This window comes from Argiope bruennichi, chromosome 11 (assembly GCF_947563725.1).
Source record: "Argiope bruennichi chromosome 11, qqArgBrue1.1, whole genome shotgun sequence".
Taxonomy (NCBI): Eukaryota; Metazoa; Arthropoda; class Arachnida; order Araneae; family Araneidae; genus Argiope; species Argiope bruennichi.
In genome coordinates, this window is record NC_079161.1 from 27,359,390 (window position 1) to 27,373,682 (window position 14,293).

The following is a 14,293-nucleotide window of genomic DNA, read 5'->3' on the forward strand; positions in this document are numbered from 1 at the left end:
ACAGTAGTCAAGTGTCTTGTGTCAAAATAAATAAAAACAGGAGTAACACCTTGATATCGTAACATAGTTTAAACTGCTGGTTTAGCAAAAAAAAAAAAAACCTGCTGAATAAGAATCTCGATATAGAACACGTGACAACTACTTTCCAATCACCAGTGGAGAAACCCGCTGGAGTGGCGTTTCAACAGCTAGAAAACTGTACTTTCAAATCTTCTGTGTACAGAAAAAAATATATTGAAGCGGCATTTGGGCATCAAAAGAAAAATTTCACAACTCCAGTAAAAAAAAAAAAAAATAATCTGGGCTTGATTTCAATGTTGAGAGAGAACTGTATTCAAAATTCTTGTCTAACACCTTGATAGCCTTGGGGGTGACCGGTGATAAATTGCATTGTAAGAAACTCAGATGGCAGTCAATATACTTTTAAAAAAAGCACTGGAACGTAATCCTGATAATGAAAATGCCGTGCTCAAGCCACCAATAAAGGAGAGAGAAAAAGAAAATAAAACTAATGAAGTGTCACCTCGATAAGATCCCACGTGAGAACTCTTCACTAGTACCCAGGGGAAGAAAAATGCTGAAATGTCATCTCGATACCGAAAAATTGAAATTTTCTCAGGTTTCCAGAGTAAAAGAAATGACTCACTGGCATTGGGTGTCGAAAAGTGTGGGATGCGCCTAGTGCCACAAACAGTAACGTTGCATTTTGTTCTAGTGAAGAGAACTGTGCCCAAGTTTCAATGTCGCACCCACACACAAAAAAAACTGGTCTGCGACATCTTTATTGAAACAGCTGTGGTCAAGCCGCTGGTCCGGCTAAAAGTACTGAAACGGAGCCTCGAGATGAGAACACCAATAAAAGTTCTTCTGCCTCCAGTAAAAAAAAAAAAAAAAAAAAAAAAAAAAAAAATGGAAAGCAATGCTCAAACCGCCTGTAAAAGTGGGGGGGGGGGAAGGCAGCACCTCATTTGAAAACACAGCATGAGAACTCTTCTCAAGCTCCCATTGTAAAAAAAAAGTTTTCATTGTCATTTGGATCCTGAAAAAGAGAATGTTACATTAGTTTCCTGTGTAAAATGAAGAAAATAAAAACTGCACTTTCGTACTGATCAGTATTTGAAGCTGCCAAAGCAAAAAAGACACTGTTGGAATGCTATGCCTTTATCGAGGGACTATACTAAAGGCTTCCTGTGTATGGAGAAGAAAGGAGCGACACCTTTATCGAAATATCAATGCTCATGCCACCGATGAACGGTAAAAAAACTCCCGAAAAGCATTCTTCGAAGCATCCAGTGAAAAAAAAATTGAATGCCAATATGCTATTGAGATGAATGTTTCATTATCCCAGATGCCATGAAAAGCTAAAGTTGCATTTTGATATCGAGATAAGATTATGCTGAAGTCCCCTGTGTCAAAGAAAGAAAATATAGGAAGACATATTGATATAGAATAAAAAATACTCTAGCCGTTGGAGCGGTAAAAAAAATTGCTGAAGAGAAATCTCGACATATAGGACATAAACAACGCTTCTCCAATTTCAATGGAATGAGGTCTCGATATCGAAAAAGAGAACTTTTCTTGTCTTCTCTTTCAAAAAAGTAATCGAACGGCTCTTTAGTTTCTAAAAGTGTTTAAGGCACCCATTGCAAAAAAAAAAAAAAAAAAAAAAAAAAAAATGATGTGCATTTTGATATTGAAAGAGGAAAAATGTGAAAGTATTGAAAAAAATGAGTAAAATATTAAAAAAATGATACTGAAAAAAAAAATTGAAAAGAAAAATACTGAAAAAAAAAACATTGAAAAAAATACTGAAAAAAAAAATTGAAAAGAAAAATACTGAAAAAAAAAACATTGAAAAAAATACTGAAAAAAAAATTGAAAAGAAAAATACTGAAAAAAAAACTATTGAAAAAAAAAAAAAAAAAGAAAATATTGAGAAAAAAATAAAAAAAATAATGAAAAAAAAAATATTGAAAAAAAAATTATATTGTATTACTTGAGTGTATTTAAAACTTGTATTCATATATTGTATCTTTATCTAATTTAAAATATGAAGTTTAATTATGTCATTAATAGTTTGAAAAATATAATTTTGAATGTATTATGCTCTTGCACAAGTTCAGTAATGGTTCAATTTGAAATTTTTTAATGCTTTAACATGTTGACTGCCACAATTTATAAACTTATTTATAAAATTTTAAATTTAAGTACAGCTTCATAAAAAAATTGCAATTCTCAAATGAGCATTGAATATGAGTACTCTGATGATCATACATTTCGAAAATATGATATCGCACGGGTTTAGCTCAGTGTTGTTTTCGAAACAATTACCGATCTCTTGTTTTGTTTATTGTACATCAGATTAAAATTTCGCTCTCTAACAATAAATTACATTTTTTAAATAAAAATTTAATGGATTCCCTTTCCATTTGATGAAATTTGAACTTTACATTAGAGACAGATTCCAATACGATATTGTTCGCAAATATGGGCGATATGGCAGTCGACCTGTTAATATTTTTTAAACTGTATACTGTAAATGGTACTAAAAATTGACTTTAATGTTCTTCAAATATGAAATCTTTTTTTATGCACTGCTGCAGGACTGGATGCATTGGATGTTTTAATGTAAAAAAATTTAGCCATGTCATGAGATTTAGAAATATAAGTAATTTTAAAAAATTACCTAAAACACAATAACTTTTTTCTTAATGTATCAAAATTTTAATTTAAATAATTGTAATGTTAATCTCTTAATACGATGAATTAAATTTTTGTAAATTCATATTTGTCTTTTTTTATGAATGGTGATTGTAAATAAGTTTTAATATTAACGAATAGTCTTCCTTTTTTTCTATTTTCTAAAAATAAGCAATTCACATATTAAATAGGTCATATAGTTTTATATGAGCATCCTGGTTTCTACTAAAATTGTTAAATTTCTGAACTTTAAAACTTAAAATATATCTCCGGGTCTTTTTTTTCTTAAAGAATTTATTTATAAGACCTAATTTGACCGCTGAAAAGTCTTACAATATTTTTGTTTTTAGTATTATTTAGAAAGCCATGTTAGGCTCCGACGAAAAGGAAATTATGAGTAAGACATATATACATTATCTTAATTTGGGAATAATGCTCGAAAATGAAACAATGTTTCTCTATTTTGGGAACCTCAAAATTTGTTAAAACCCTCCAGGAAATGCGTTCATTCATTTGTAATAACGCTTACAGCGTATGAAAGAGCCAAATAAGATATTGCCATATTTATTTATTGTAAGTTTCTAAAGAAGATTTCTTTAACAAATTCATTTCATTTGCTGGTTTCACTAAAAATCAGATATATAGTCAGAATACTTCATAGTTTTAGAATTTTACAGATTTATTATGAATTTTTATTCAACCTTTCGCACTGTATTTCATTATCTCCGATTTGGAAATTATTCCTTTGAAATCAAATTTAATTGATACGTGTGAGCATGTCCATCAATTTCGGAGAAAGGCCAGCATTTTCTGACTGATTACAAATTCAGCTTTTTATTTGACATATTTCTTATAGTCATAATATACATTTCTTGGCTTGTAGAGGGTTATAGTAATCCATTGCAAATTGAAATCAAATTAATTATAACAAAGAGAAACTTAAGAATCTTGTCTGCCTCTTCATACCTAATATGGTGTTCTTCGTTTACTTATTTAATTTTTAATTTATTCAGTTGTGGTATTGCAATCGTTATTCGCACAGCTATATTTTATTGCAAAAATTTCTAAAATTGGTTTGGTGAATAGATATCGAGCTTTCGCGTAAATCTTTCAATTGGTATAACCATCTGTGTGATGCTCTGAACTGAAATGATTATATTTGGCATGATTTCACGGAATTTTATGAAAGATAATATTCAATAATAGCTTTGTGGACGTTCCGATATTGAAACAGTTTTTAAATATCGAGGATTCTCTTTATAACTCTCTTTTATAATGTGGATCCTCTTTTTTAACTTGACAACAGCTCAAAAATAAAGCATTTCTTTGTCTTGGTGTATTTTGTACTATTTAAATAACTGATGTAGTGAATTTTGTAGAATCTCTGGGAAATTATGAACAATTAAATATGAAAATGCAAGAAGAATGCACGAAATATATTTTCGTCGATTAATGAAATTTCTAATGATACATAATTGAATAATATCATCATTTAAACAGAGACTCAACTTTAACTCAAACATTATTTATTTCATGGTATTGGGGAAAAATTATTTGCACAATGTCTCATTCGTAACTGTTTTACATTTATAGGGCATGAAACATTGGCATTATTTCATTGATTCATTAGTATATGTTTTCTTTGTGTATCAAATTTTCCCTCTTTACTTATTTCGAAACAAATAATGTACTTTCAGTTTTAGCTTATACTTTACGTTTAACATTTTCTCTCAGGGAAAAAAAATCTTCAACATTCGAGTGTGCGAATTTGTCTCATTTCAAAATCGGGCATTTTGAGAGTAAACACAGGAAACCGCTTGTTTATTAAGTTACTAAATGGCTTTAAACAAAAAAAATCATTATATGAACTGTTTATTGTTTAAATATAAATAAATTCAAAGTCTTGCTAGTGACTTGGAAAAATGTGTGGTATTATAAAGTGATGAATTTTTTTTAAGTAGGCGTTCAAATTAGAAGATTTTAACATTTAGTCGAGAAATTTTAAAAACCGGTTCAGCCTAAAATTGTCTTTCCAATTGAATTCATTTCATAGAAAGGAAAATAATAATTTTTATTCCCAAATATTTCAGCTGCTTCAAGCTTGTATGCGAATGAAATTTGATTTTCCGTCCAATGTTAAGATGTTTTAAATTCATTGTTGCATATTCGTGTAACCAAGGTCTTTCAGCTATAAGATTACAATGTAATTACAGTCAATAGAACATGCCCCCCCCCGAATGTCTCAAAAATAAAAGTAAAAAATGTATTTCTCCCTGTGAAATAAATCGGTAAAAATGAACCATTTCTATTTTTTGCTTTTGCGGTCATATATTGACTCCTGCGTCACTAATCAATATATATCTTATATTTTTGCAATAAAATTCAAAACTATTTTGTTCATTATGTTTCTAAAAGGACGTGAAACCTGAAAGTAAATGTTTCATACATATTTTGCTTACATTAAAACTTTATATATTAAGCAAAAAGATGCATATATTGGTGAAACGTTTCTTCAAAATTAAAGAAATTAAACAGTGCTAAAAGACAGCAGTGCACTTCAGATATATTTTAGATATCGCTTTGAAAAGTGATTTTCCCTCATTTCTTTTTAAAGATAATTCTTCGTAAATTTCGATAGAAGGTATAGGTGATATTGTAACCAGATTCTCATTTTAAATTGTTTAGCAGAAATAAAATACATGCAACTGGAGAACAAAATGCTGCTTTTTTGTTATTGCGGGTGAGCATTTCACTTTTCCTGAAAAATGAGAATCGGCAGATAATCTAAACCACCTAGTAAACAATAAATAAAAACAAATTTAATAATTTTACCTTCTTTACGGAAATATCAAACATTGCATTGAAGGCATCAACTTCGCGTGAGATTGCGTTTCAAGCGCATTTTCTCCATCTCGTCATTTAGGATCTTGAAAATAATGGATAGGGATTCGATTCGAATGCCAGTGGAGAACTCCTGTTGTTATTAACAAAATTATTCACAGTATTTAAATAGTTTTTCACCGTAATTGCTGTAAAATTAACTTTATAAAATAGCATTTTCTTATCGATGTTCTTAGCATTTGTTGAATTGAAATTTCCTGAAAATGAATGGGTTTGGAATGCAAAAATTCGTGTTCGCTATTCGAAAAAGTATCGTTTCTAGGTCAGAATAGTTACTCTCTTGAATTGCTCACCTTTCACATTATTTTTAAAAATAAAACAAATGTAATTATTTCTGTTTTTTTTTGTATCAGTGTAGTTGATTTCTGTTTCTTGTACTGTTCAGCTATCGACAATCATTTGTTGGAGAGTTTGGCTTCAATTTCCTGCATTTAATTTCAAATTTAATATATAGAGTATCCTCTATGAACTTCGAGCCAAGTGATGGATGATATTATAGTTTTGAAACGTGCTTTTTTTGAGGAAAATCGTTTTCATTTTTAAATGAGGATGAAAACCTTGTCTTTGGTATCATGATTTTAGAGACGCATGTGCATTACTTTTTTTCATCAATCAACGCTGTAGCTTTTAAAATTTCTTTATGTAGACAGTCCTTTGGATAAAACAAATTTTTTCGGTGCTTGTATTTGAATTTAAAAATAATTTAATAGGTGAAACATTCTTTTCCTTTACAAAACTATAAAGTTTGAGATGATTTTATTATAATACCGCAATTAGCTTTTCTCATTAACCCTTTCTAGGGCCGTGGGAAGTATGCTTCCTACCAAATTTATCAATCTTTGTATGAAATTATGTAGGTTGGCATAAGTTCTGACAATTTTTTTTTTTTAGAAAGACCAGAAATTTAGATGCTTCAGTTCTTTATCTCAATCAAAATGATGTGTCTTGATTTGTCACTTAATTATTAATTAACCAAATTAATTACGCAAATTAAATTTATCTAATAAGTAAAATGAATCCCTTTTCTTATTCTAATTTCAAGCCTCAAAATATTTTAACATAATGACTAGGAAAAAATGGCCCTTTAAAGGCTTAAAAAATATATTCATTTCTGGTGATTGTTTCATTTTTCAGTGGTTTGCATTAAACTTGGGAAAACTGGCTTATTCGCAAGGTCGTTTGCTTCAGGCAGATTTTTTTTTTTTGACTTTGTATTGTTCTACCAACGAATAAGTGAAAATATATACTTAATAATTATTCATATACAAATCAGTTTTTAACCTCTCAGACGACTTGTTATTCCATTTCGAAGCTCTTATAATCTGTAATGTCAGGTTAATGGTGAATATTACTCTAGGCTCTATTTAAATTCAAAATTATTTACGATGACGAAAAAAACTAGAAATTAAAAAATGCTTCTCAAAAAATTTTTAGTTGTCAGATAATTATTTGTCGTTATTTTCTTAATATGGTTTGCTAACATTGAAAACATGTGTTGGAGATATAAAATGCTTGTATTATATAAATATGCGTACAATCTTATTCCGATTTGCAGTGAAAGGCTTTCCCAATGAAAATAAAACAAAATCCGGTTATTTAGTCTAAATTCTCGAGTCTGAACTCAAAAGGGCGAAATCCTGGAACGAATAGTTTCACCATATAGAGTTTTCAGACTATTTTCAGTGATATAGAGGTTTCAATTTGGCGAATTACATTACTAAAAGAAACAATTCAATTGTTCTTCTTTCACTGTAACTATGAACTGTAAATCTGAAACGCATTTATCCAGTGATTGGCTGAGGAAAGTATGCGTTCTTGTTGAACGATGAAATCTTGGAAAGATTTTTAAAAGGAAGTCTTCACCTTGTATTTTGTAACTTTAACTGTTATTCTTAATTATAGCTGGATTTCAGACAAGGTTAAGCAAGAAAAACTTAATAAACATTTGAAAATTCAAACTTATTTAAATAAACCCTCATTGGAATCTATTCTAAATTATAAAAAAGCATACATTCTAAAAAATTCAGTTTTAAAAAAATAAGAATGTTTGAAATTGTATTTTGTCAATATTTCAATGATTATTTAAGAAATGCAAATGTATGTAATTTTTAATATTTTCATAAATATATTGAAAAAGTTGAATTTTATAACTCATTAGAGATACAAACTTTTTGAAAAGGGGTATTTTATAAGCTTTATAATCTGCGAAACAAGGAAATTCCTCGTTTCCACTTAATCTGTTAAATTTTGCAAATACCTGAAAATCGCATGTAATGCATGAATTCAATTTTTTTTTCTAATTTTCCTAAATATGTTTAGAATGAGGTGAGATTGGGTTTTGTTATATAATAAATATCTATTGGAACTTTCAAACGTTTTTTTTATGCTTTTAATAATTTAAAACTCGGTATTTATTCTTTAGTTGATTAAAATGAAGTTCAAGTAATAATACAGACACGTCAATGAATTTTAAAATCTAATAGTTCAGCGCATTTGAAATGGAAGAAAATTATTTGCTACGCAACGAAAAGTTTTTACTATTTAAAATTTCACTCATTTCCCTATTCAATTTTTGTTTGAAAACTATTTTTAAACTTAGGCCCGAATTAGGCATTCTGTCATAAAATTTACAACATGATTATGGCCCTTTATTGAATAATTTAGCTATGGCTATTATAGTTTAAAAATATATGACTAATATAACTAACGTAAAACAAAATTATTTTAGGGTTATTAGTGTTTAAAAGTTGAAATATGAATTACAATTACTAAAGTTAAACATTAATATTTTAGGGATGAATTCACGCTAATGAGGTCATTTACAGCATAATAAACTGCTAATCAAATCTCAATTATACTATTGCGAACTGATGTTTCCTCAAGTTACATTTTAAAAGTAGTAAGGAAAAGGAACAAATAAAATTATTTTCGTAATTTATGATTTAGTATGGAAACGGCTGAAATTGAATGCTATAAAAATGACTGCTTATTTTTAAAAAAGGCCACTAAAAATTGTAAAATATAAGAAAGTGATATTTTAAAGCTTTAAGTTTTTCTGTGAAATCCAATTGATCTATGAAATTTGAAACTCATAAACTGTATAAGTAGAATTCTAGCTTTTTCACTAGGTCAAAATTTCTTGATGTAATCCATTTTCAAAAAATATATTGAAATATATTCAATTCAGTTCAACACTTTCTTTCATTTGCTCCCATTCTGAACGAGGTTGCCGATGTGCATATTTAATTATCTTCTCGTTCAAAATATTAAAAATTCTGGATAGAAAATTCTGCAGTACTAATTGAAAACGAAACATGTGCCCAAACGTTTTTGAAATATCGGTAGCAATATTATTAAATTAAAAAAACCCCTTTAATTGCATATTAAATATTTTCTACCAAAAGGTTGTATTTAGATTGAATAACTGTCAGTTAAAATAGATGAAAACAGCCGTCAAATATAAGCGACATTTCTATTCTACGTATGTTCGTTCTATTTTAGTCTTGGAGCAATTAGTTTCTACACTCTCGCCAGAACATCTTTATAATAAGTATTTACATTATATCTATTTATGCGGTTTTAATAAATATTTTTCAGGTCAAGAAAAATTCAAACATTTGTATTAAAATGTGTTGAAACCAAATAAAATCTCTTGGGGGAAAAAAGTGCCATCTAATATTAAGGCGAGAGAAATTGCTACGAATAGCCTTGATTCGAAATTGTTAATCCCTCTCGACCATTAACAATAACTTAATAAGCTTTTTGTAAAATTTATTAAGCGATTTGGAAAACGGCATTGAAATGATGAAACTAATGAAAATGATTAAATAATGAAAAAAGAATATCTCGGAATATGATAGTAAATCTATTCGTAGTAGAAAATGAGATAGAAAATCGAAATCCGTGTTTACTTAATATATTTTTTTTTCTTGCCTGTTCGAAATCCGCAATCACTTAAACGATAAACTATTTACTTTTCGTAAGGGTTTTATATTTTAAAATTAATTTAATGAATGACTCGCGGAAAAGAAAATCTTATTCAGTTTTCACAAAACTGTATTTTTATGTACATGTGATTGAATATTCTAATTGTTTAATTGGCACATTAATTCCGCATCATAAAGAACTTTCTCTGTATTAAAAATGATACTTTACATTCTAAATGAAGAAAAGAAACCGGGTGCATTATAGCCTTTAATCTCATAATAAAATAATCAACTTTGTGTCAAATAATATCCAAAAAGATCTCAGCATAGCTAAGCAAAGCATTTGCTAATGAAGTAGTGAAAAAAACACTTTCCGCGAATTTTTTCCAAATTTAAAACTTTTATTTTTGGCAATTAAATACTGAATTTCTTTCTTAGAGCTTCTTGCAGTCTTTTTGTTTCAGTCGATCCCTCATGGAATTTTTTTTCTTATTAGCAAGAAACCAAATTACCGATTGAACATGGCATGGCTCAATAAGGCAGAGAAATAAAACAGTCAGTTAAGTTATTAAAATAAGTATAGTTTAGTTGCATGATGGGAAAAAATTCCAGTCGTTGGTTGCAACTGGATTTGAACCTGTCAACAAGAAAAAGTAAATATTTGGCTGTTGCATCATGTGCCCATCATCCATAAGAAAATTTCAGAATAGAAGAAAAATTATGCCGGTTTTTAGGCTCTGTAATGTCTTGATCTAGACTGATCAAATAACGAAGTAGAATTTCCCGACAATTCTTTATTTTACAGCCCTATTTATACAAAAGAACAACTTGTTCTAATCTTGGTTAAATAAATAGTTATTTACACCTGTAGTAGGAGACACAACAGCCGAAGTTGAAGGTTTATCTTGAAACTTAGTTCTCCATCAATACGGAGAAACAACACCACAGGGAACTCGCAGGTTGTTAGTCAACACGACCACTCCAGGGGTAGTTCTCGGACTCCGAACTCGTGGGCGTAGTCCAACAGTCTGCCTGCAGTTCGTTTCTTCTTGTGTCCCTAAAAAAATCTCCGCACTTTATTTTGGAGATAATCTCCGCCTCTAATCCAGCTCTCTTTCGGCCAATCGGGGTTCAGCAATATACTCCCTCAGCGGCGTGGAAAGGTTCTTTTAGTGATGCACCTTTCATAACTGACTATTCTGGAACACGGAGTTATCATAGTCCTTTCACAATGAGAAACATTTAGCATCCAGATGTTTGGACACCCCTTTCTCTTTGAAGGTGCTATCAATACCTCTTGGATGAAGAATTCCACATGTGGTCTTTCACTGTTGTCGCTAATGAACAGATGCGAGACCACCCAGGTGAAAAGATCCATCTGGCTATCTCGAGGAGTTTAGTTATTAACATCGACGACACAGCTGGCTGTAAATGTCTTACCAGTACTGGGAAACGGAGAATGTTACAGCGCGTACATTTTTATCTTTAATAAGAAATGTCGAATAAATTAAATGGGTATTATAGTGGTTATATTATCAGTGAAGGAAAAATTTTACATTTTTATCAGCATTTTCCCCTAAAAGTGTTTGCCAATAAATGTTAAATGGCATACACCTAGATGTAATATCAGTCGCATGCACACTGTTGGAAAGAATGATGGGCATGCATAAAGGCTTACCAGATATATATTAATTTAATCTCATAATTTTTTATTATGAGAATGTGCATTCTTCTAGCATTTTATCAGATTGAATGAAAAATTAATTTCAGCTTCAAAGTTAAAAGCAATGATGAAAAATACTATAAGCATAAAGCAAGTGCCCCTTTTCTGTTTACTAAGAAACTAATTTTCGTGTCTTCTGAAAATATGTTTTCTAAAATAACAAAATACTGTTTTAACATAAATGGTATAATTTAAATTTATATATATTCTAAATGCTATAATTTCTAGACTATTGCCGAGAAGCAGTTGAAACAACGCAATATTTGCAATTCGTGTTTAACCGTGGGAGTAGACAATTGTTTTAATAATATTTCAATTATTTTTATATCAAATCACTTATTATTAGTTAATGGAATCCTGAATCATATTGAATAATTTAGTCATTCTTAAAATTGCAAAATTTTAAATTCCAATATTGATGCTATTATAGGTATTGGAGGAGTCATGGCAAACCAAATTATGGAAAATGCTGATTTATTTACAAGTTTACATTTTCTCTCTCATTAAGCAGTTTAACTATTATTTTCATTTATATGATAAAAGTTAACACATCCTTAAATGTGCACAGTGTCACATCCGCATACACGATCAATACTGGCTCGGAGCTCCAATGCACGAATGGTTTGGCGCAGCATTGCCAACATCATGGCTCTTGTGCCAATAAAATACAGAAAAATCCAATGCACGAATGAGTTCAATCCCCAATCCAACTGAACTTACTATGCTCCCACGGGAAAAAACAACTTCTTAATTAACTGAATTCTCAGTCTTGTTCTTTATATTTCTGTATTTAACTCCTTGAGTAATTTTCACTTCTTTCAAAATTAGCTTGCATTAGTTTTGCAATTAAATTCTTAATTTCGTAATCATTGTATTGAAATGTAGACCTTTCTCTAGAATGTGTAATGCAACAATCATTGCATGTATTGAATTGTAAAGAAATAGGCTATTTTTGGTGATAAATTCGCTTAGTAAACATCAGTTTCAAACGTTTTTATCATTTTTTAAATCGGTCATTGTAAAGAGTAGTAATAATTAAAAAAAAATCATATTGAACCTAGATATAAGTCTAAAGAATGATCTTTGTCAAATGGATTATGTAAACATATTTTTGATCTAAACACTTACTTGACATTTCGTTTACAGCTTAAAGCAAATTACTTTTTTTATTTCACAATTTTAAGTTGATTTTAAATACATCGGAAATGTTGCGAATTTTAAATACGTTAATTTCATTAATTAAAACGCAAATAATTTTCCGTTTGGGTAGTTTTTTTTTTGTGCTAAAATCTTATTTTCCGCAATAATATGAAATTGCAAAATTTAAAATATTATATAGCTTTACATTTCTTCTATGATAAAATGCACTCTGACAAAAAAAAAAAAAAAAAAAAAAAAACATTGTTTCATTTTAAACCGAGCACGCATTGTGCCTTGCGTAGTACAAAAGTGTAAGGTAATGTGAGCATTTGTAAAGTTCTGATGCGAAATTGAAAAAAAAAATATTTAGTTCCTAACATATTAAATGTCAGTCAAGTGCTTTATTTTGAAAATGTTTTTTTATTATAATTCGGTAATGGTTATTTCAGAAACATTGTAAATACCAGACTGTTCATATTTTTAATAGTTGCAAATTTTTTACAGTTTAAAAAATAAACTTAAAGCGTAGGATATAATTTATATAATGTATCTTGAATGCTGAAAGCAATTTTTACACTTTACTAAATTTTCATTAATTTCAAATTACATTCGAGCTTTTATTAAGAATTTTCTTTAACGTGTTTCCATGTATCCATGTCCTGCAGTGTTTTGTACAAAAAATATTGAATGCTTCATAATTGCATTGTGTATTTGCATTTTTATGTACTTACTGTTGATATTGTCTATGAATTTTAATGAATCTTATTATTAAATGTAAAATTACTCTAATGTGGGCAAAATATAATTTCTGTGCGATAATATAAATTCTTAAAGTATAAAATTATATAAAAGTATACTATATAAAGCATATTTTTCAACTTTAAAAAATATTTACTTGTGAAATAATTATGCATAATTTAACTGCCATGTAAAGGCTAAAATATGACATGCATTCTGTAAAACTTGTTTAATTTTAAATTTTACTTTTTTCGTTAAATCTTTTTTTCAATAAAACTTCTTTTAATGCTCTAATCAAAAATATGCATTATTAAGAATTTCTTAATGCAATAACCTTATTAATTAAATAAGGAGAAAAAATTTCCTCATTAGCTTACCACATCTTTTCTCATGAGTATATGTATTATTCCAATTTATAGTGGCATGAACTGAATGAAGAAATGCCTTAATTCTTTATATTTATATATTCACATCTTGTATTTTAATTGAATTTTATGGAAATTTTATATATGAAATGTTACTGTAATATACAAACTAAGCTGCATTGTAATGGTAATTATATTAATCTTATTCCACTGCAGCTTAGTTGCAAATGTTTACTTAAAAGCAATTTTTTGCTGTTAGTGACCAATAATTTGTAAAAGTTAAAAAAAACATAATTAAATATTATATTATGAAGCCTTTTAATTAGACCGATTTAAAATTACTTTGCTAGTAAAACTAGTGATTAAAAATGATTAAACAAATGACAGTGAAAATTAAATCGAAACAATTTAAAGTTTCAATTTAAACTATTGTTTTTGAAGATTGCAATACCAATATAAATGAATTATTGAATGCATTATATTGTGATAAAATTGAATATTTGACTTGGATGGGATTATATAATGCTGTAACATCATGTACCTGTAACCGACAGGGTAACAAGGAAGGAATGAGCTTCTAAGTGGTCTAAAGTGTGGTTTGCCATCACAAATCTAATACTTTCGCAGAAACGGAGTTTTTAAATACAGTGCAGAAAACAAGTTTTGGCTGTTATGTACAAGTGTCTACGAGGGCTGCAATAACGCATCGATTCTTTAAAGATTATTCCTGTGAATGCTTTGGTGTTTCCTCTAAAGCTGACCTGTGAGCAATGACCCATTCACAAGTTTTAGAAATGAAT